At 41.4% G+C, this 25,345-nt stretch overlaps 1 pseudogene; it reads right to left on the reverse strand.

Annotated features, from left to right (window-relative positions):
* LOC120225416 overlaps positions 1-13,911 on the reverse strand; it is a 71,647-nt pseudogene extending 57,736 nt beyond the window's left edge.
* Between the last annotated feature and the right edge of the window lie 11,434 nt (positions 13,912-25,345).

Consider the following 25,345-nt stretch of genomic DNA (forward strand, 5'->3'; position numbering starts at 1 on the left):
AAATAAGATATGAATCTAAAAAAACAAAATAAACAAATAAGACAGAAATAGATTCAGAAGCACTGAGAACAAACTGGTAGTTTTTGAATGGAAGGAAAGTCGCAAGGAGGTGGGGGTGATATCGGGGAAGGTGGATTAAGAGATACAAACTTCCAATTCTAAGACAAAGGGACGAAAAGTACAGCACAGGAAATACATTCAATAATACTATAATAACATCATTAAAAATTATTAAGATAGAAATTTTTATGTTATGTATACTTTACTAAAAATTAACAAAAATAGGAGGCGCTCAGGTGGCTCAGTTGGTTGGGCATGCGACTTCAGCTCAGGTCATGATATCACAGTTCATGAGTTCAATCCCTGCGTCGGGCTCTGTACTGACAGCTCAGAGCCCAGAGCTTGCTTAGGATTCTGTGTCTCCCTCTCTTTGGGCCCCTCTCCGGCTTGCCCTCTGTCTCTCTCTCTCTCTCAAAAAGAAATAAACATTAAAAAAAAATTTTTAATTAAAAACAATAGAAATATAGGCACTGCAATCAGTGAACTTACCGGGGGCCAATTTAAGTCTCTAGGGCACTAGCAAAGCCCATGCTAGGTGAGGCCCCTATAAAACCACTCCCAGAGAAAGGTTAAGATTCTGTGGTAAAAGCATTTATCCTGAGAGGAGAAGAGCAAAAGCCTTGCTGAGCAAAGTCAGTACCTTGCAGAGCCCTACCAAGTCCCTCTCACAAGCCATAAGCCTCATCAGATGCTCACATGACCAATAATGTTAAATTTCTCCAGCAACGGTGAGAAATCTCTTGAAGTGCCATCTTGCTAGAAGGATCTCCTAGAAGAGCCTAAAACTTCTAGACCATTAACTTTTCTGCTTTGGACCATTACGAAGTTTTGCTTCTTGTCTTTGGGCAGGGGCAGCGGGGACTGAGGAGACCTTTGTAGTTGTCTGGTGTGCTTTTGAAACACAACATTCAACTTACAGGGAAGGACTTACGAATTTATTTCATCTGACAGTCTTCTAGATCTTGTAGGGCAGATCTCCTGGAGTACCATGGTCGTGGAAGGATGCGAACAACTGAATGTGGAATGCCAGTGTCTTTCTGGAGAGGGAATACAAGAAAGTTGAATTACCTGAGGTAAAGGGAAAATAATTTCCCCATGGTTCCAACATTAATATACCTCACCCAGCTTATGGAGGCCTTGAAAACACCATGAATTTCTCTTTAGAATTTAAATTTTTCTTTAATTTTTTAAATGTTTATTTATTTTTGAGAGACAGAGCATGAGCATGGGAGGGGCAGAGAGGGAAACATAGAATCCAAAGCAGGCTCCAGGCTCCGTGCGGTCAGCACAGAGCCCGACCCAGGGCTCAAACTCACAAACTGCGAGATCATGACCTGAGCTGAAATCAGACACTCAACTGACTGAGCCACCCAGGAGTCACTTTAATTTTTTAATGTTTATTTATTTTTGAGAAAGAGAGAGAGAGAGAAAGCAAGTAAGTAGGGGAGGGGCTACAGAGAGAGGGGACCAGAGGATCCAAAGTGGGCTCCACACTGACAGCAGCAAGCCCAATGTGGGGCTTGAACTCAAGCACCGTGAGATCATGAGCTGAGCTGAAGTCAGCCGCTAAACTCACTGAGCCACCCAGGTGTCCCTCTCCTCAGCATTTAATAAGCTCCCTTTTCATGTGTTCAGTGGGCTCAATGCTGTGCTAGGGCTGGGGCTACATGGAGATGAGACACAGCCCCTGCCCTCAAGTTTACATCCTAGGGAGTGAGAAAGCACAAATTACACTGTCATCAAGTAAGCCCTATTGTGGCTCTGTCTCCATAAACCAAAGGAAGCACACACGCACCCCTCTTCGCACCCCCCCTCCCCACCGGTCCTTATGCTACCATCAGACCAGAGGAACTAAAGGTTAAACAGGGAGTGTCTCTTCATGCACTTGGCCAGATGAGGTGGCCGTCAAAGCCAGGCTCCCTGGTTCACCACATCCCTCTCCCTATATGCCCAGTCTATGTCTGGACTTGGTCAGAGCCCACGGCAGAGGCTGAGAGCACAGAACCCCATCCCTATCCAAGCCTGGCAGCCTCCCAGAGAGGAGACACTCCCTGTCCCTTGGCCACAGAACACGCAGCCAGGATACCTCAGGTCAAAAGGGGTGCGGCCAGCCAGTGTGCAAGGCCAGCCCATCAGCACCACTGTCCAAAACAGTGCTGGCAGCCCTGTCTTCACAAATTAAATATGACACATCACCATGATACCATGGCTCTGATAGATCTCGCTGCCTGACACACTGGGTCAGCCCAATTCCCACCCATATCAGACACCCAAACAAATTAACACCTGCTCCCTGATGATGCAAAACTCTGTGTGTGTGTGTGTGTGTGTGTGTGTGTGCGCGCGTGTGCGTTGAAGCCTCCATGCAACTCCATGATCATCAATGAAATATTCATTCAACTTGCACTGACCTATAAGCAGCAGGCAGCCTCAGCCAGCCCTTGAGCATCAGCTATTTCACAAGTCAGCTTCTCTCCTCGGTCGGTGGAATGTATTTAAACCTCAGTGTAGGGTCCTCACTATCTTTTGTACTGGATCCATCCACCAGGCTGAATGAAGCTTTTAGAACCAGCAAGGACCAGATGGCCCTCCAAGATCATTTCTGAATGTTTGCATCTGAGTCATTTGTATGCGGAAGTCTTCACAAAATAGCAATCTGGGTAGCGGGCTCCAGGCTGAGTCCAGCTTTCCAGACAGCCCATCTTTGCCTACAATGGAGAAGACAAGCACAATATTGTGGGGCTCCACAAAAATATTACAGCATTTATCTATATGTGTACCATCAAATACATGAAGTGTCCCTGTCAGGCTGTCACTACAATGGTAGCGTGCCACGGCTACCTCCCTACCCCCAGTTATTTTTACATTTTTCCACTGCACCTACCATTTCTCCCCTCCACACAGGCTGAAAGCCAGCTTTGTGGCTCTGCCAGTAGAGGGAACTATGGGACTGGTGCAATAATCCAAATCCCAGCAGAAAATTCAGAACCCAAAGAGATTTAGACTAATGGATATAGGCTCTAGTCTTAGCATCTGCTGGAAGCTCTCTCTCCAGAAAGTGATGTGGGATGGACACAGGGAGTCAGAACCATTTTGGTAGACGGGGCTGCTTGACTGAGGAAGACGGAAGGTAGCGATGTGAGCACAGCATCAGAAGCTCTGGGAAGGGCAAAATGAGGCTCGTTATTGGGAGCCAATCAATATAAAGGGGGTCCACCCAGCACTCCTCATCCTGGGCATTCATCTTGGAGAAGAGAAAACTTAAACTCACGCAAATACTAGTACGTAGATATTTATGGCAGTTCTATTCATCATTACCCCAAACTGGGAATGATCCAAATGCCTTGTGGGCAGTGAATGAAGAAACTAAACTAAATGTGGTGGTATGTCCATATAACAGAAAACTATCCAGCATTAAAAAAAGAAAAGAATAGATGTTGACGCACACAACAATATGGATGAACCTCAAATGCATTACATTGAGTGAAAGAAGCCATTCTCAAGAAAAAGTTGCAATTTCATGATCCCCTTTAGTGAGATTTTCAACATCTCAGCATTGTCTGGGACTAGGGGTGAGGGTAGGCTATGACTACAAAGGAATAGCATGCCAGAATTTTTTGGAGTTAATGAAACGGTTCTGTATCTTGCTTTTGGTGACGATTACATGAATCTATAGATGTGTCAAAAATCATAGAACTGTACACTCAAGCAAGTCAATTTCATGATATGCTAATTTAAAAATAGAATCCTTAAAAGAACAAAGTGCATTAAAAAACATCAAAGGTGTAGGGACGCCTGGGTGGCTCAGTTCGTTGAGTGTCCAACCTCAGCTCAGGTTATGATTTGCCATCTGTGAGTTCGAACCCCGCTGTGTCAGGCTCTGTGCTGACAGCTCAGAGCCTGGAGCCTTCTTCAGAGTCTGTGTCTCCCTCTCTCTCTGTCCCTCCCGCACTCTGTCTCTCAAAAATAAATAACCGTTAAAAAAAATTTTTTTAAAACAACAAAGGTGTAGAACATGAGGGGAAGGATGGGATAAGCAGACAGTGAGATCAATCAATCATGGTCATCAAAAATGTACAGTTGAGGTAAAGCACAGAAGACCAGAAGTAGAATCGAGCCAAGAGGATGGGCCGATGGGGATGGGCCTAGAAGATGAGGCTGAAGGGACCAGATGGACCCTCACAGGGTTGGTTGAGCAAGGAGCCTACCATTCAATGTTCACGAGGCCCTAAGGGACACTGTTCGCCCTTAAGAGCCACCATTCATGGTAGTGTAGAGCAGTCTCAAGCTATTTCTTCCCCTCACTGGCTGAAAAGGAGGGGCTCATCAGCTTTGGGTCGGAGTTTAGTTGAGAAGGCAAGTGATGAACAAAAACTAGACAAATCTAATCTAATCCTCTGATTTCCAGCTGAGGAACCTAAGAGAGCCCCTCCTAATCTTACAACTTGTTGGTGCCCTCAGAGGTCCTGAATCCTAGCTCTGGACCCTTTCTACCATGACTCACAGTATTACCTCATGAGTTCTCTAGCTTGGGATGGTATTTCTTCTCATCTGACCTGGGCAGGTGGGACTATGCTTTTCCATTAAAAAAAGCAAAACAAAGGTGACTCCGTAGCATCCAATCATAACACTGAAACATTTACTATTTCCTTTAACCTTGTACTTGTTGTTGCCATTGTTCTTTTCTCAGATGAATTGCTTATTAAATCCTGTGTCTGAATCCTGCATCAGCCTTCTTTTCTTCAAGTCATTAAAGACAATGATTAGACTGGATGATTAAAAAGATAGCCAAAGGCCTTAACTACTCAATCACCTCCTATGTCCTATCCATGTTTCTCCTTTCCATCTAACTCTGCAGAGCTCAGAGGACAGAGGATGGCCTCATACTTTGCACATATGGCTCTCTTGGATTGAGTGGTATGCAAAACAAGCCCTAGCTGAAGAAAGAACAATGATCAAGGTACTGATTCACCCTGATGATATGAGATGTGAGATCTTACAATATGAGATGTGATATGGAGGTGAAATTCTAGTTATATTACTTCCTCTCTTGAGATGTAACTTGCTGCCCTGTAAAGTGAGCTGATTGGATTTGGAATCATCATGGTACTTTCCAGTACTCCAATGTTATGTTCCATGTTTAGTCTTAAGTGTAGATGGCAGATAATTAAACCACTGCACAAAAAAACACTTGAGAAGTTTAATTCAACAGGTAGTTATTGAGAGTCTCCTCTATTTTCAGGCTACGCACTATCTAGGAGGTATTTAAGAATATGTAGGAGATGAATCCTACCTTTAAGCACATACAACCTAATGGATCAGAACAAGACTCTAGATTAAAGGCTCTAGATTGAAGGCACATGGTTTCCCTTGGAGCCATTTGGGTCATTTGTTTAACCTCTCTAAGCCTACTCCTTAATGTGTAAATTGTGAGTGATAATGGCTCCGGCTAGGAGTGAGAAATAAATGAGAGTATATTAAGTTTTGTTATTAAGCCATTTATAATTACTGTTCTGCTCTCCTGCAACAGCATTTTTCTTTCTCACCCAGTACTTTTTTGCCAACGATATCCATTTTTAATCTCCTCATTTCTTGAAGTTGAATTTCCTATTAATGCTCTGAGTTGCAACTCAAGTTCTACTTCTCCATGATGACTTGTCTGTTTGTTTCAGCCAATACAAATCTCCCTTGTCTCTGGTTTTCTTGGTGTCTTTTTAAAAACTTTATATGGTCTTTTCTGTTGCTTCATAATTGACTCACGTGTCAATGGTTGTAAGTGTTCTTGAAGCCCACCTTCTTATGCTACTAACTGCCTATAGAGACCTTGAATTCTACAGGTGTCATGTTGAATCTATCATCTTGTCCAAAGATGCTGCTCTTCTCCTTGGGCTCACTTCAGCTAATAGTTTCTCAGTTGCTTACACTAGGCACATGAGTATTTATCATGTTTCCTCTCCATCATACCCTCCTCCAATCCATCCTATTAATCCCAATTCACATGCCCTGCTTAAATCATCCTTTCTCATCTCCACTGTCTCAGGTTTACATGAGCATCTCCTGAGTGGTTCATGTTAACGGCAGAGGGCAGGATGTATTGGTATCACCGAGTAACCTTTTCCAAAAATCCTTATTTACCTTCCTGTCACTCCATATCAGATCAGAAACTTGGTTGAGGGACAAGACAGAAGACCAGGGAGGGAACAAACAGTCTGTGTATTTTGTAAAAGCTTCTGTGGTTATTCTGATACATTTCTCATCACTGCTGAGCACCATTGTTTCAAACTTCCTCCTCTCTAATCCTTTCTCCCTCTATTGCCCAACTGACTTTTCAAAACTTCCAATAATAATGGCTCCTCACTGTCTTTCAGGAACAAACAAACAACAGATTCTTTAACCTGGCTTTCACAGGGCTCCAGGCCACTTTCCTGACCTGGTTTCTCCCAATTTCTTCCATGCCCAGTAGGTTCCAGAAAAATCAACTAGACCTCATTCTCCTAGATACATCATATCCTTCCACCCCCTTCCTTGATTCATACCATTTCACCTTGGAATTCCCTTCTGTTCTCAGCTCACTAACCTCCCTGAAAAAATTCCACTTCTCTTTTGATATTCAAACGTATGTCACCTCCTCCAGTTCCTTGCCTCTTACAGGCAAAATCAGCTGTTCCTTCTTGTACACCTTCATAGCATTCTATTCACCAGGCTAATCTACTGACCAACAGTTTGAAGGGTAAGCTACCTTTCTTGACTCTCTCCAAAAATATATAGGCCCTTCTTTTGGTCTCCTATATAATTGTGTAACTCTGTTTTACTTACATCCTATTCCACTGTGCGTGTGTGTGTGTGTGTGTGCACGTGTGGGCACTGAGTTTCATAATCTGTGTGTCTACTACATTAAACCACAATCTCCTCAAAGATCAATACAGTCTTATCTTTCTTTGAATCCCTAGCACCAAGAAAGAGCACAGAATTTTAGTAGCCACTAAATAATTCTTCAGTCAAAATTAAAATTAGACACCATTCCCTACTCAGCCTCTCCCAGCCCTGAGAAGTGGGCCTCTCTCACCACAGCACACTGTATGTACCACATTTTACTGAAACTATCTATTAATAAGCCCATGTCCTTAACTAAGACTGTCACTTCATTGGAATAAGAACCCCATTTTTATCTCTTTCTTACCTGTGGTACATTACAGTGTCTGACCAATAGCTCCACTCATGAATGTTCTAGAACAAGTGAACAGTTTTCTGTTGTTTCTTTTCAGGGATCCTCACTGCATCTTTTATCACTCTTACATTTTGACATCTCCTCCAACCCTGGACTGAGAACAAGCATTCAGCAAGTATCTGTCCAATGGCAGATCCTTACTGAATGTTCCAGAGTAAGTTGAGAGGATGCCATGTCCCTCTCAGCTGTGTTTCCAGGAAAGGACAGACTGAGTCTTTCAGGGCCACACCACAAGCTTAACTGATGTCCTATATCTATCCTAGTATTTCTGTGTGATTAGTCAAGTCACCAAAAACGAGGATCTATCACTGTTCTCCTTTCCAGTTTATTTACATGCTCCACCACCAGCCACTTTGCTCCTCTCCAGTTGTCCCAATGTGTTCACCAGATTGGCATCCATCATCCTAATCTTGTCCAGGATTAAAAAAATAAAACCAGAGGGGACACAGAAATAAAAGTCTCAGGAAATTAAAAGTAATGCCTAGTTACATGACAAGTTCTATTAAAAACTGAGGGTTGGTTCACTGTTTAATGCGATCATAGTACAGAGGCCTACTGAATAATGAAAATTTTTAACATTACCCACAACTGAAAAGTTTTTGAGATTTTGTTTTTAAAAAATACACCACAAATACCAGGATGTTTATAAGCTTAAACTCAATCTCACCTTATTATTAAAAGTTATGAAGACCCTGTATGGCACGTTTTATTTTATGCAGTAATGACAGTTACCTTGTTTTTATAAAAGCATAGACACGACAAAATCTCCCTTTTCCTCCATATTTCAATAAAATAACATACATAACCTTATACAAGTTTATAAATGGCCCCACCATTTTTAATGCGTAGGCACAACTTAGTGGACACCATCATTCAAAACACTGTTAGCTCCCGAGCAACCAATGACATCATTTTTCTAGAAGTTGGGAAATCGCATTAACTTGAGTTCAATAAAAAGAAGCTCAACATATGAGTCATAGCGCACAGACTGGGAGGAGGGCAGAAAGTACGGCAGCCATCATAATATATCACAATAGCAGAGATGTCACAAAATTTTAGCGTTTCCTTCCAGAGAGGTCTAGGTGTGAAATTACTTGGATGCAGAAAATAATGACCCTGAACCTCTTATTTAAGAGAAAAGACATGGGAAATGGGTGAACTTTAATTCACATTTGATGATTTTATTTAAAAGTCCCCAGAGTCATGATTACCCTCAATTTCTATGATCTAGGATAGATGATTGTCTTTCCGGAGTGAGGTCATTTGTGTGATTAGCTGCAATGCAGTATTTTAAGGCCCCATCAAGAAAAACAAAATGAAGTAAAGGATTGAGGCCCAAGTCCAGATTAGTCTTGTAAAATACGATACTGGAAAGAAAGATTAATCTTGGATTACATTATTTTAACTGATTATCTATACCACCAGAATTCACTATTATAAAATCAAGTGACGTGGCATCTCCAAAACAGCTAGTCCTACTCAGGGAAGGACAGGCCCCAGGTCAGATCACCAGGTTGAGCTGCCATTATAGGTCATTTCTCAGATTCGCAAGGAGTGGACCAAAAGAACCATTTTTAGAAGTTGTTTTTTTTAATTCATCCTAATGTCCCTCAATGTTCCATTTTGTCAAGGCTTTACATAAAAAGAAAGGAAAGTTTAAAATTATCTTAAATGTCTCAAACGTGCAAAAAGTTTGATCCTCTTAACCAGGAAATAGGTCTTGGAAGCCAATAAAGTGCATCTTATTGAAACAAACTGCCTCTTCGATTGTGAGTTTTTAAAAAAATGTTTTAGGGACACCCGGTGGCTCAGTCGGTTAAGCATCCGACTTCAGCTCAGGTCATGATCTCGCAGTTCGAGGGTTCGAGCCCCACGTCGGGCTCTGTGCTGACAGCCAGCTCAGAGCCTGGAGCCTGCTTCAGATTCTGTGTCTCCCTCACTCTCTGATCCTCCCCTGCTCATGCTGTCTCTCTCTCTCTCTCTCTCTCTCTCAGAAATAAATAAAACATTAAAAAATTTTTAATTAAAAAAATTAAAAAATGTTTTAATGTTTTATTTATTTTGAGAGAGAGCTTGTGAGCAAGGAAGAGGCAGAGAGAGAGAGAGAGAGAGACAGAGAATCCCAAGCTGACAACCCAGAGGCCAGTGTGGAGCTGGATCCCACAAACCACAAGTTAGTGACCTGAGCTGAGATGAAGAGTTGGATGCTTAACTGACTGAGCCAACCCAAATACCCCTCAGTTGTGAGTTTTTAAGGACAGGCTAGGTCTTGGATCCTACTAACCAACTCAGAGCAACAAATGAATTGCTTCGAAATCTCATGAGTAACCTTGAAAAGTGATGAAAGCTGGCACAAGTCACTGCACTGGAACGCTTAGCTTTTTCCCCTTGGTATGTGATCCAGCACCACATGCCCTTAACCTTGGGTAAGCCAAACTCTCTATGGTCTTCAGAATCCCTTTATGTATGTGAGGTTGGGGGGAGTCACTCTTTTCAAGAGTACAAAGACAAATTAGATTATGCTCCTCAAATGACTTCAGTGTTTTGTGAAACAAGTTTTGCAGCAATGACAATAACCTGTTTCCCCTGAAAGGTTAAAGTGAATAAATGACCTTCACTCTATGAGTTCCTGGATGCTTGGGTGACCTGGTTTCACTGGGCAAATGGCACTGGTGTTTCCTGTCAGGCTCTATTTTAGTCCTGCCTTGCCAGTCATTGGAGCGAGGAGGGAAGGACAAGAGGACCCAAGGGGATGGGGACTTGTAAAAGTGATTGAGAAACGTTGAAGAGGCATTACAAAATTGCTAACTTTTTGAAGGATGGCTAATCTGAGACATTGCTTTTTAATGCCCTCCCACAAACTTTTTAGAGGGCAGTGTGGAGTAGGCATTTTCTGGATTACATACTCATGCATATGCATAGGTAATATTACATTTCCTGTTCTCATCCTTCCAGATCTACTCTCAGAGAAGTTGGTAGAGGCTGGATTTTCTCCATATCATCAGTGTTTCCTTTACATAGAATTCCACATTAAATAAATAGGGGGGAAAAAAAACCTTGGAGGACCATATTAACTACTCTAGAATATTCTTGGGAGTCTTAGGCTGTGCTTAAAATGTCAACTGCCAAAATAATATAGTTGTTTTTCAAGGAAATCCCAAACATCTGCAGTTAGCCTAGCAAGTCTATGTAAATGAAATACTACCTGCTTCCCCCCTGACCCTAGAAAAATAAATCTGGGGAGAAACGAGAGCTCAGTCAAAGCATCCTTTGTCAGTGGAATCCTCATTTTCCATATTTGTTTATTTTTAAACCCAACTACAGGACATAAAACATCATATCCAAGTCCCACCTCTTTGCTAATGTAACAAGCCATTAGGAGCTTTCTGTCTGTTTCCCAAAAGATGACAAGAATAGTTTGTTGCCCTGGTTGATTAGCACAGTAGAAAGTCTTCATCTTGCTAGTGCATTTCACACTTTTCATGAGTACTAAGAATCCTATGTCCCAAAGGAAGTTAAATGAGCAACTTTATCTCTGAAGGCTTCATGCTTAACTGTAGAAGGTATACTATTTATTCAGAAAGGGGACAACACATATGTCCTCCAATTTAAAAGAGAAAAATGAAATCCAAAAAGATTGAAAAGATATACCCCAAGTGGTATGTCTGCTACTGAACTGTAGAGTCTCAAAAACTACATGCTTTTGCGGGAAAAAAAAATGTTTTCAGTTGAATGAAAATTTTTTGAATTAATGAGGGGACTAAGCGTGTGAGTTTATTTAGCATTTGGGGCCAAACCTTGCCATTTTGGTGGTAGTAAATCAGCCTGAGGGCATCTGGACAGACAGAAGTAGAACAGCTATCTCCTCTTTTATCTTCTAAACACACACACACACACACACACACACACACACACACATATGTGATCTTTTGCTTGATTCCTGGCAAGATATTCTTCTAAAAATCCAAAAGATACTATTCTTCTCTTTGGTTTTTAAAGATCTTTGTATTTTTCAAGCCCAGAAGATACAGCACAGAAATAATATTTCAACCACATTGTGTTCAATATGTACGATAACAGAGGTGGGGTTTCCATTTTTAAGAAGTGCCCAGGTTAAGTCTTCTGTTTAATTCATAAGTTTAACCTCTACTGAAATGAGTGCCAGTTGTGTAAAATATTTGGATTCATGCTTGAACCTGTGCCTTTAAAACGTCTGGGGATTGACCTTGGCCACAGGAGCAGTTGTTCCTTTTAAGTTGATCCAGCAGAAATGAAATAGCAGCAGGGGGCACAGGCTAAGAGAGGGGTCTCCCTCCAAGTCCAAGTCCATTCTCCCATGGCTCCGAGCAAGCCTTCCAGCTCCTTGGAGAACCACACTGTTTGGAGAGCAGCATGAACTTGTTTACACCGCTGTGACCACAGGGACCCTGAGCCTTTCATTAACCTCTTTGCCTTCAGCATTTTAAAGTGGAAATACTAGCTGGCCTTGTACTATTTCAGCCATTTCCCCCTCGCTTCGCAATGGTGCCAAAGTAGATCAGTTGGGAGATGGGACTCTTCGTTCCTTTCTGTTCAAAACTGCCCTGAAGAAGTTACCAATACCAACTTCCCCATACACAAAAGGCTTTGGAATCGTTTGTTTAAATTTAGCTTTTGAATCAATCCCAAGTAACTGTTCCTTGGCAAAAAAATATGTAACTTTATCAACAGATAAATTTTCCTTGCTCACAATTCCTGGCCTGGAGCTGCTGTAAGGATCATGCAGATGTGTGCTGGAAATTAAACAGTGGACTATCAGGGTGGCCGCAATTAAATTCAGACTTGCATTCAAACCATGCCCTGTTCTGCATTTCTTCGAGAACTTTGCTTTCTATAGACAGTTCAGAATGTTCCTTCACAAAAGGAGGCAGGGTGGCTGGGCCCAAGTCCCCTAAATCAAGGCAGTGAGAACAGAAAGGGGGGAGTGTGTTTGCAGGGTGTCAAAGTGGCTATTAAAATACAAGAATACTCAGACTTCTAATTTAAGGTGTTTTCTTAGGGAGCCCAAAGGTTATTCTCTCCTACATGCACAGACAGACCACAATCAGTATTTGGAAAAGAAAGAAATTATGAGCTCATATGGAAGATCAACCCACCAGTATGTGTTATAAAATGGAATGATTCCTTGAAAGAAAAAAATATTCTTCCTCTGCTTAAAATACAGTTTAGGACGGAAATGCAGAATGTTAGTAAATCCTGATTATAGTGAAGAGACCTGGGCTCCCATGAGAAGTTACATGGCTTGAGAAAAAGAAAAACAAAAGACCAATTTGGAATAATTTTCTACATAATTACAGATAGTACAATATTTAGAAGGAAGAAAACTATGGAGAATCAATGGTAGACATGATTTTTCCAGGCTACAACCAAGATTAGAAAAATCTGTGAGTTTGTTTTTTGGCAAAATCGCTTGAACACGGAGTTCAAGTTTAATCTGCTTCCTGATTCTATGCAGATTTGGTTTAATCACTTTTATTCATTTGAAGAAATATAGAAGACGTGAAGTTAAAGTAGCTGACAAAATTCCCAGCATTTTCATGCTTATGTCAAATGGCTGTCTGAAATACTCTGCTAAAAATCTACTCGAGAGTATGCTTCTATACCCTTTGAAAAGTTTGGGAGTTATCAGAGGAGTGGGCCTGCTCAAAGCAGATAATCACTTTTACATAAATGTTGCCCAAAAGAACAGCTCTCTGGTTAAGGTGCAAAATAACAGAATCCCAAGACTTATAGCCACACCCATGATGGTCAAAAGCATTTTTTTTTTGTAATATACATTGGCAAGCTATCACACACATTTCACATGCAAGCTTAAATGATCCGAAAAAGACAATCACCGACACGGGCTGAACTGATTTCAACATTTGAGCAAATCACAAACAGATCTGGCCTTACTTAAAATTCCCATCTAGTTGTTGAACGGAACAAAAATAAACACGTGGAAACCTTGACAGATGAATAAGACTTTTCTCTTGATTTTTTAAAACCGAAAACGCAGCAGGAAACAAACCCCATCACCATGGAAGTCCTTGCAGACAAGCTGCCTTTGGCATCTAGTCGGGAGCAAACAATCTCCAAAGACCACCCCCCTCGCTCTCCCACCAGAACCCTCCACTCTTGCTTTATTTCTTAATTCCGTGGACTGGATTGCTGAGCTGTTTATCAAACAGTGTGCAATAAAATCGGCTTCACTAGACTACTCTATGAACTCTTGCAATTTTCTCCCTCCTCCTGGACAGAGGCCACTAGTCAGGGAAAGCCTCAGGGGAAAAAAAAAAGCAGATCAGTGAAAGCAGAGAAACAATAGACAACCATGGCTTTGACAATGCCTTCCCTCAACCCTCTTTCTGCTCCTGCTGTGACACTTGCATTCAAGAGCAAGGACGGCTGCCATCGGGAGGCATGGACAATGGATTGAGGAATACAAGGCAGGGGGGAAAAAAGGAAATCAGATGAATTCTGAGCTAAGATGGCAGGGCTCTCACCTTTTCCGTGTTTTTGCGAACAGTCTGGATGGAGGCGTCCCGCAGAGAAGAAATAAAAAGGGTGTCTGAATTGTTGGATGGTTCTGAAGTCTTCTGCATTTTGCAAACGCATTTTATAACTATTTGCAGGGGTATACTTGCTGCCAGCCATCTCTCTCTCTCTCTCTCTCTCTCTCTCTCTCGCCCTCTCTCTTTCTGTCTGTCTCTCTCTTCTGTTTTATGTCCTGCTATCTCCATCATACCTCTCTTAGTATGAAGACTTTCTGCCTGTGTAAGTAAGTGAGAGTGTGCATTCCTTACTGTTTGAATCGAGACCCACATCTGCATGCATTTCTAATTTAAGAAGCCTATAGCAGTTACTAGAACTATCAATTAGTCAGCAAGAGCGGAGACCCTCAACGCCTCCGAAGGAACAAAGGTGGAAAGACATGCAAATACTCCAGCACCTGAATCACACAACTTGCTGGCTACAAAATATCGGCATCATTTCCTGTTTTTTTTTCTTTCTGTTTAACTCTCAAATCTATGTGATACTACAGGTTACCAATGTATCCAGCTGCATAATTAGGTATGGGAGCCCCTATACCTATATATGTTTCTCTGGCATCACTGAAATGCATTAAGCTGAACTAAAAGGAAATACCTGGTGACAAATCAGAGTTTATGGCATGTTTGATCCATGCTCCATTTTAACAACTGCAATGAGAGCTGAAATTAAGTATACGGTAGAGTTCTTTGTCCATTTCAGTGGCTTTTATGAAAGAAGCTAATAAAATAGTGATAAAAAGAAGAGGGAGAAGTATTCAGGTATAGAAAAGCATATATGAAGATTCATTCTCTGCCATAACAGATAAAAATTATTTTGATTAAAATTCAGGTCTGGATGTTAACACTGAGTAGTCTGTTCTGGTGTATGTGTGCATGTGTATTTTTTTTTAATTGTACAGTGGGGAGTCCCAGTGTATACTGGATAATTCTGTGATAACTTTCTTTGGATGTATTCTGTGCTAACAGTCTGAAGCCACATAAAAAAATTCTTTTATCTCATTTTGCAGAAGCCTCAAAAAAAGAAAAGAAAAGAAAAGCCAACCCTTTTTGAAAAACAATGCTTTGCCTTACAGTTTTCAAGGACATCAAAATATTGCTAACTTGAGTACACAAGCAGAAAGAGAGAGGTCTAAGTAACAGCTGATCTTTCTCACTTTTGAATATGGATAATTTTAAAGGGAAGGGTGTGCTCTGTATCTGATGTTCTCTGTGATTTTTCCCTCCTTTTTAGGCCATGAAGAGCTGCGTTTTCCCCCCAGCACTTCTGGCCAGAATCAAAACTATTTGCAGACTAGGTATGGTATGGTAAACATCCTGGAAGGTAAGCCCCTTCTTGGACTCTTTAAACAATACAGAAACGTCTCACCTGAGGACAGGCATTTACAGGCAAGGGGAGGCAGAGGTTGCAAAAACAGTGTCACCTCATTTCCCTCTGCTATCTCCTCCTTTTCTGGGCTCTGCCACCCTAAAGAGCCATTTCTGGTTTCTTTCTTCCTATAGACAAAATGGCTCAAGTAGTACTTTTTTCCCCTCTTTTAATCTGTCAGGTAACCTACACAAGCCGAGCAATTTGGAAATGACCCTGGAAGGGAACAGCCCAGCGACGGAGCCTGAAAGCTGAGTTGCAGGGAAGGGCAGTGAGCCCGGCAAGCTTCTACAGGGAGAAGATGTGTTAGAAAGGATGGTGCACCGGGTCCCCAGTAAGATAAAGCAGGGTAGAGAGGGAGGCTCAGGAACCCCTCCCCTCCCCCAACACAGCCCGTCACTTAAGAAAGAAACAAATGCCAGCGAGGTTAAGAGGGAGAAGGGAAACAGTACTAAATAGCTAGCGAGGTGACCCACCGTCCTGTTTGCTCCTTGGCGCTTGCCGAAGGGAGTAACAGCCACAGCAGTGACAAACGGAGCTGCCTTGTGCCAAGTGCAACCTCTGCCCAGTGCTCTCCGCCTCCCGAAAGGGAGAGCAAAGCATGGCTCAGGCAGAACACACAGCGGGGACGAGCAGGCGCCATCGGCAAGTCACGGACCCCAGCGGCACCGGCTGGTCTCTGAAAGCCCTGTATCAAGGGTCCCATTCAAAGGCAACGGAGAAGCAGAGACAATGGCAAATCAAAACCTGGCAGGGTTTCCGGAATAATTTAACTCCTCGCTCCAGAACTGAGATGGGTATAGTAAGAAACACAGGCGAGAGAGAGAGAGAGAGAGAGAGAGAGAGAGAGAGAGAGAGAGAGAGAGAGAGAGAGAGCTCCTTCACACCAAGGCGCCAGCATATGCCTGCTTCTCCGTGGATGTATTTTTAGACATAATATCAGGGGTAAAGCAGCCTGTGCACTCATCAATAGCATCCGTTTCTCTTTTTCACTCTCAGAGTAGCTGACGACCAGAGGAGGCAGCCCACGTTTCTCACCAAGCCCAAGGTCAGTGAGGAGCACCCCAAGCCCTGACCCATTGTCTCTGAGCTGGGAGAGCATTAAATACATTTTCAAGATGTGTTCCCAAATGAGGTCATGCCATGTGGCAATTGGCTTACTTCCTATCTTTCCACAAATGACTTATTCTACCAAAAGCACAACCAGGAACAGAGATCGCACCTTGAGAAAGACGATTCAAACAGCACACACTAAGGGTAAGAAAAAAATTAAAATATATACTAGGATGTGTATTATTTGTAACGTGCGCTAAATTTCTAAATTTCTACAAACAAAAATGTCTATTAAAAGCAAGAGATGGATATGACTTAGATGTGCTTTACATCTGACTATTCCAGCCATTCACTTAAAGCTGCAAATATTTAAAATAATAAACTCAACAGTAAAATAGGAAGTAAGTAGGAAGTAAAAGAGACACACTCAGCCTTTGTGAAAAAATCAAATATAATGTAGTATGCTCTTGTCCAAGCCTAAGAATTTTCCCTCCACATGGAGGATTAAAATATTTAAAAACATTCCTTTAAATTTTTCATATTCGAGTACACTTATTAAATATGCATGTGTGCATATTTACACATATACAAAATTCTCAAGTTAATTTAAATTTATGGGAGAAATTCAAGGGATACTAGGTCAAACAATCCAAGAAGAAAATAGCCACAAAAAACAATCTCTAACCACATACTCTCTCTCTCAAGTTTCAGACACCACTTGAATGAAATGGATGCAATGCTGATGAATGAAATGAATGAAAATAATGGTTCCCAACCACATTATTCCAAATGAAATTACTTCAAATGAAGAGCAAAATGCCCACTTCCATATTTTCGAGTCAGAATTTGTTTCTGTCAGAATTGGTTTTTTTTCCAATGTCATATACATACAATCTGTAAAAAAAAAAAAAAAAAAAGGCAAAATTATAGGATGGATGATTTCCAACTCCACAAATAAGCATTCTGAATTTTGATTTGCTTCTTAAGAGCAGAAACAGTTTATAATTTCACATTGTAAATCTCACTAGGACTGAATGCTCTTACAAGGCTTTACAGAGAAAGAATAATTCATGTCGGACCAAAAGGCTTCTTTCAGTCAGTTTCATGCCGCTTTCTTTCCAACAGCTCTGGGCCAAAACGAATGTAGACTCTTGAGCTGAACTATCCATCACATTTCCCTAGCCTTTCAATTAATGATACTGCAATCAGATCGATAGAATGTAATAAGAAAAGAGCTTTGCATTTCTATACCTATTAATTCGTTGAGTAACTCCAGCCATAAAACGTGACTTGAAAGGAAAAACAACACTCAAGGAAAACGAATTCTCTTAGCATACTGAGCAATGACACCCTGACCCAGAAGTGAACACTGGAGTTTCTACCTTCCAGCCAGGGTTATTAGGCTCCAAAGATCAGACTGTTTGTCAGGAGCAAACTACTACTACTACTTCTTCTTCTTCTTCTTCTTCTTCTTCTTCTTCTTCTTCTTCTGCTTCTGCTTCTGCTTCTGCTTCTTCTTCTGCTTCTGCTTCTGCTTCTGCTTCTGCTTCTTTCTTCTTCTTCTTCTTCTTCTTCTTCTTCTTCTTCTTCTTCTTCTTCTTCTTCTCCTCCTCCTCCTTCTCCTCCTCCTTCTTCTCCTCCTCCTTCTTCTCCTCCTCCTTCTTCTCCTCCTCCTTCTTCTTCTTCTGAGATTCTCTGTAGTGTACTCACATCCCAACACAGGTTGTTTTTTTTTCAAATTGATCAGTTTCTGGAATTTTGGAACAAACATCCTTGAAATGTAAGTCAGGGTATAGGTTGGGGCAGCCATTGCTCTCCAGTTCCCAGGACAGCCAAACTGCCCAATTTGTGATCTCAGTTTTCTAGGGCACTGTGCATAGAGGAATTGGATTTAGAAAGAGTGGTATGGGGAAAGAACGATGAGAAGGTTAATGGAGCTCGACCCCATCCCAAATCGCTAGCCTTGGTCCGAGACCATGCAGATTGAGATAGACAAGAACACAATAGGGTCTGCACTCTCCATGTTTACCACCAGTGACAGAAAACGGGGCAAGTGTGGTAGGAGTTCTCTGTGGGAAGGATGAGGAAAAGAAAAAAAAAGGCTGTCCTCCAATGTCCTCTAGAATCATGGGCACATCCAGCTCCTAATGTCACTAGAGGTGAACAAACAGTGACTTCAGGAACTCAGAAGCAGAGAGAAGAGAGGCCATTGCCAGGGGGAAGGGGGATGGGGGAAATGGGGAGATGTCAGTCAGGATACCAACTTCAAGTTACAAGATAAGTAAGTTCTGAGGATCTAGAATACAGTATAGTGACTATAATTAATGAGACTGTATTGTACAATTGAACTTTGCTAACACACAAACGGTATATGAGGTGATCGACATATTAATTAGCTTGATGGTAGTGACCATTTTATAATATATACATATATCAAATCATCCCATTTTATACCTTAAATATATATAGTTTTTACTTGTCAATTACACCTCATAAAGTTGAGAAAAAAACCAGTAACTTCAGTGGTAAGAAGTAGACTCTAGTAAATGAAGGTTCCAATATGGTTCAATCAGCCACTGGTATAGTAGAAAGACTGTAGGTTTTACTGCCAAACTAGAGCCTGAACCTCAATTGTATCATATACCTGTTAGTATCCCTGAACCTTAGATTTATTTATGTTAGTGAAATAGAGATATTACGGCTTAACTCAAGGACTATTATGAGGTTGAATGAGATTGTGTGTATAAAGCACATGCATATACTAGCTAAATCTTTTTTTTTAATTTCTCTAAAATTTACTTATTTTGAGAGGCACTTGGGTGGCTCAGTCAGTTAAGCATCTGACTTCGGCTCAGACTACTATCTCATGGTTCATGAGTTCAAGCCCTGCATCAGGCTCTGTGCTGACAGCATGGAGCCTGGAGCCTGCTTTGGGTTCTGTGTCTCCCTCTCTCTCTCTGCCTCTCTCTCTCTTTCTCTCAAATAAATAAATGTAAAAATTTTTTTAAATTTACTTATTTTGAGAAAGAGAAACAGAGCATATGAGCAGGGGAGGGGCAGGGAGAGAGGGAGAGAGAGAGAATCCCAGGTAACAAGAGGCTTGAATTCACAAACTGTGAGATCATGACCTGAGCCAAAGTCAAGAGCTGGACACTTAGCCGACTGGGCACCGTGGCACCCCTCTTCCCAATCTTCAAATTCCACATATAAAATACCAATAAAACCCAAGCTAATTGTACAGATTAAATGAGATAATGTCTAGGATGGTCTATAAAGTGCTCAGCACTACATGACAAAAGGTATTATTATTATAAAATAACAATTATGCTTTTTGAAATTGAACACCTTATTGATATAAGACATATAAGATGAATACTATAGTCCAGTACCTTACCATGTGTGCAGCTATATATTTCAGACCCACAGGGGAAATATCAGTCATCATTACTACTGATGGAGTTATGCCAAGGACTTGGTCACCATCAATGAGCCTTCAGTGGATTCTCCTTTAGTTGAGGATGACATTGTTTAAAGGTAAGAAAGAAGGACTGGAAGTTCCCAGATGAAATTACAAGAGGAAATCTAGCAATATGTCAGAGATATCTGTGCTAAGAGGTAAGCCTATCACTACTCAGTGTTCTCTGTGTTTGTAACAGAAGTAGAAAGGATCAGGGCACCTGGGAGGCTCAGTCGGATAAGTGTCCAACTTTGGCTCAGGTCACAATTCCATGGTCTATGAGTTCAAGCCCCCTGTCAGGCTTTGTCCTGACAGCTCAGAGCCTGGAGCCTGCTTCAGATTCAGTGTGTGTGTGTCTCTGTCTCTGCCCTTCCTCCACTCATGCACATTCTCTCTCTGTCTCAAAAATAAACATTAAAAAAATTGTTTGAAAAGGAGAAAGGATCTAATTATTCATTTGATAAATATTGGTATGTCAATAAAATATTCATGGAGAGCAGGCCATTAGGAGGTATAGGAAGAAAGATTTGTCCCACAAAGAGCTTCAAGTCCAGAAAAAAAAAAATTAAATCATAAAATGAAAATAATTCATGAAGTGTTAAATGAGAAAAATACTACACATCTTGGCATAAAGTTTTGTGGTAATTCGTGTTTGGCACCTGCGGTATCAGAAGTATTTTTAAGGGACCCTTTCTATTAGTTCATCATGACAGTTATTAACTGATGAAATGAGACAATAGATGAGGGAGCTTAAAATTATGGCTACAAAATATCAAGCTTTATAAAGACATCAAGTTCATTATCTGTGCATGGTTGGATGGAAAACATTGGGAGACTTCAAGAATCTAAAAATCATAGCTATGGTTAACTAAAGAGAATGCCTGCTGTTTTTTAGGGAAAAATTAAGAATAAAAAGAATAGCTACTACTTAATATAACACGTAAACCTACCATGCCAGGCATTGTGCTAAGTGTTTTAGACCTAGTAACCCACCTAATCCCCACAACATCCCTAGGAGGTACATCCTATTGTTATCATCATTGTTATACAGATGCAAAGAGAAGTCAAGTGACCCGCCCAAGATCACACAGCTAAATTTCACACCCAAGCAACTTAACACCTGAGCCCACACACTTCACCACTGCGCTCAGTCATCTCTCATATTTCTTTTCTTCCCTCTTTAGACTCTCATCAATTCTAATTTCCACTACAAAGTGGGACTGAATGGCCAGCAAGCCAAGCCTACTATGGGTAGACTTGAGAGAAAAAGAGAAATAATATACACCAGTCAAATAAAATGTAGCACCAGGAGCAAAATATAACAATAGTATATAAGTGGCAAGAAAGCCTGCCTTCTTTTCTCTAGTTTAGTTTCTGAGCACATCCCTTGGTGCATTTATTCAGCAAATGCCACCAAGCATCACTACCTACCAGACCAAGCAGGCTCCCACCCCATCAAATCTTACAGGCTCGTGGAAGAGTCTGCTGCTAAAAGAAATATAAGTGCTTTGTTGGAAAAACTAGAATTGAAAAATCAGAATATTTTGTTTTCCATCCAGGATGGCTTTCATTAGATCAGAAATGTGCGGCTCCAGAAATTTCTCAGAGAGAAACACATCTCAATAGAGCTTTCATCTGGTGTTGTTCTAACCACAATCCCTTTTTTTAAATTTGTCTTTATTTTCTCTGTACCAGTGTGATACGCATTCCTCAGCTAGAGTCCTTTCTGATTATCCTGGAGACACAGGTCCTTGCTTCTTAACCTACCAGAGCCCAGGTACTCCGAGTGAAGGAAGGAATACTCCTTTCTCTCTGCCTCCCTCCCTTGATGTTTAACAGACACTCAAAAAAAAAAAAAATGTCAAGTAATGTAAGTACATACTCTTAAACATTTATTACTTTTCCTGATGATGATAGTAACACACGTTTATATATATATGTATATATATGTGTTTATATATACATATATATGTGTTTATATATACATATATATGTGTTTATATATATGTATATATACATATATGTGTGTGTTTATATATATGTATATATGTATATATACATATATGTGTGTGTTTATATATATGTATATATATGTATACCTTATATACACGTATGTCATCAAATACATTTTCCAAGTTGCTTATGATTTTTTTAGCTTACCGAACTTTTGTATTCTATATATGCAAATGTATTGATATTTTCCTTTATGGTATCATCAGATGCTTTTACATTTTGAAGTACTTTTCACTCAAAATTAAATATTCACCTATGTCCTCTTCAAGCTATTTTATATGAAGAATTTTTACATGTAATCTGCCTAGAATATATTTTGGTGCATTTTGTAAGATAAGGATATAACTTGAGGGTTTGTTTCCCTTCAGCTGGCAATTTTCCTAGTATCAATTCCCATTTCCACTGATAATTTTACGTGTGATACAGCGTATATATTCAAATCTGCTTTAGGACCACCTATTTCATTCAGATGTTGATATTTAAATTCTTTCCAGTAAATGAGCTGTCAAAGCAGTTTTCTCTTTCATCATCTCTTGGACTGAAAGACGTCTTCTATCAGGGTAAGAGACAAAAACATCCTATTATTAAAGACTGGGCTGAGTTGTGTTGCTGATTTTAGGTGTGATAAGAGCTGCGAAGACTAGCTGGGTCTCAGGACTGGCCTTGACAGCTAAAGGGCTGAAACTGAATTCATAAAAGCTGAGACCAGGGCAGAAGATTCCACCTTAAGGCAATGGGGAAAGGCAAGAGTCAAAGAGGTTAATCAAATAAAAATCTGCAGGAGAAAGTCAAGACCCAGGTACTGACAAGACCACTTACAAATTAAAGTTTGAAGCGACCAGACCAGGCTGGAGCTTATCCTCACAGATCCAGATGAAGACAGGAGCCAAAGCAGCTCCAAGAGAGGAAGATAGAATATGAAGGTGTGTTGGAATGGTTTGGGGGTAGGGGTGGGGAAGTTCACGTTCACCTCCTGAGTTGGCATAGGGACTATGAGTGGATACACAGAGTGGATCAAGGCCAAGAAGCACAAATTCATGTGGGGTACCTTGGCTACAGTTTATACTTCCCCCAAACAAATTCATGATGATGGTATTAGAGAGAACTGATGTGGGTCATTTAAATTCCCTTCTTTGTCTTTGGTACAAAGACTGAGTTTTGACTGAAACAAACTGAGAGACCTGCCTCAGTTCCCCTTCTTCCCTGGGCAGCACCAGAATCAACTCAAGTGGAAAGCATAAGCAGCGAAGCAGCTCACTGAAGTGTGCCAGTACCACAAAAGGAAAGAGGTTCCAAGGGAAGGAAGAGGTCAATCTGACGATGCAATGCTGTCAAAAGAATGGATATTTCCCCTTTCCAAGGCACAGGGAGGAAAAGGCTGTGGCACAATCGTAGAAAGACCTGTCAGCTTTCTACTACAGTTTTGATGGGCCTTCTGCACAGTGCACAATGAACTGGTCGCCCACTGCCACCACACTGGTCACACAAGTGCACTTCCAGGAGTGTGTAGGAAGTAACGGGCTGTGGCTGGAAACATAGCCTTCAGAGTGAGCTGATCAGAGTGTGAGTCTTGCTCCACGAGTAACGTGCGGTGTGATCTTGAGTAAGTTCCCTAGCCTCTCTGAATCTCAACTGCATCCCCTGCAATGTGGGCACAGTAATTGTATTCACCTCTTAAGACTGTTCTAACACTAAATAAGAAAGCACCTGTGATCTACACATAGGATTATGAGTCTGATAATGGAGTAGCATTCAAATAAATAGTAGGTTATGTTAGGAGGCAATATTGGGAATGCAAGCCAGAGAACTAACCCTGAGTTCAAATGCCAGCTCTCTTACTCCTTTGTTCTGATACATCCCTCTATGTCTCGTCTATCAAACAGCATATACATACTGCTATCCATCCTCCATAGGGCTGCAGCAAAGGTTTAATGAAATGATACATACATAGAGACACTTAGAACAATGCCTGTCTCTTTATATAAAAATTAACTGTTGTTCTTGCTATTGTTTGAGTATCCAGAATGTGCAGCTGAAATCCCCAGGTCAAAAGTCAGTAAGAAACTGAAAATGTGAAATAAGGGGAAAATGACTCTCCCTCTGGAATTACACTCTAACCAAATCCGATGTTCGGAGTTGATTTTCCCATCCCTGATGGAAAATCTGCATTGCAATAAAATGGGTTCCTGTGGCAATGCTAGAGGCATAGAGCATTTAATCACAGCCAAGGCAGCACCCTCTAAAACAGCTGGGATGACAGTTCCGAGGGTCTACCGAGTTCATTCGGAGGGCACAGGGATGTATTCTCTCTAGACTGTGACAGCAGGCATTCTCTCTCAACTGCTTTCTTGGAGATCCTATGGGTGGCTTCCCGATTAGGAAGCAGGAAATCTCCTTGCCTATCGGAATCATCCCAAGGACACCGGGAGTGTCCAGATTCCCAAGGCCACGTGTCTCTACCCATGCTTTTATTATTTTTATTGTTAAAAAATTTTTTTAACATTTATTCATTTTTGAGAGACAAAGAGAAACAGAGCATGAGTGGGGCAGGGGCAGAGAGAGAGAGGGAGATACAGAATCCGAAGCAGGCTCCAGGCTGAGCTGTCAGCACAGAGCCTGACTTGGGGCCCAAACTTACCAGCTGTGAGATCATGACCTGAGCCGAAGTGGGACGCTTAACCGACTGAGCCACCCAGGCATCCCGTGCTTTTATTTTTAAATTCATTCACCCAACTATCAAACATTTATTTTTGTGCCTAGGCCACCAGCTGAGCGTTTCAGTAGTGAACAGAGCAAATCAGATTCCTGATTCATGGAGCTTACATTCTACAGGGAGAGCCAATCGCTAACCTGGTAACCACACAGGAAAACATAGAATTACAAATTGTGACCGAAGTACAACAACTGAGAAGAGAAAGAAAGATCATGTGGATCTACAGGAGAAGATCGCCCCAACCAAGTGGCGGCTAAGCTGATGTGAAGCATGAACAATGCCAGCTTTGAGAAAAAAATGTTTATAAACATTGGCTTCAAGGAAGCAAGGTTGAAGGCATTCCACAAGGTTGAAGACATTGCTGATTGTGCCCTCCAGAAGTTATGCTGTTCTTTGTGAGCACGCATTCAGCAATGCAAGAACCCAGACTACCTAAGCTTACTGGCCCTTGGTTGAAAGAGATAAAGGTAAAAGCACATGCTAGTCTAGGGCTGCCTACCACAAGGAAGGGAAAACAAGATGGCTGGTCACAGAGACATTTCCATGGAGCCAGTTCCCCTAAAGCCCCTCCTCTGCATCTCACAGATAGGGTCCTCTCTGAGACCATGCAGCACAAAGCTCTGTCAACATGAATGACAGAGGCCTTGGTGGTTGGGAAAGGGTGGGGACTGTGGACCATCACAGAGATGGGATGGCCCCTGCAGCTTGGATAGGAGCAGCCTCTGAGGAAGAAAGGGATGGAATCTTAAACTCCTAGATGGTTTACACAAAAGTTAAGATGTTCCTTCCAAACCTGTTTTTATCCTACCAAGAGCCAATTCGAGACTGGCCTGGTTCCATTAAGACTTCCCTACCTCCCAGAGCATGTATCATTGTGCCCATG

This window comes from Hyaena hyaena, unplaced genomic scaffold (genome assembly GCF_003009895.1).
Source record: "Hyaena hyaena isolate Hyena2069 unplaced genomic scaffold, ASM300989v1 scaffold_1394, whole genome shotgun sequence".
Lineage (NCBI taxonomy): Eukaryota > Metazoa > Chordata > Mammalia > Carnivora > Hyaenidae > Hyaena > Hyaena hyaena.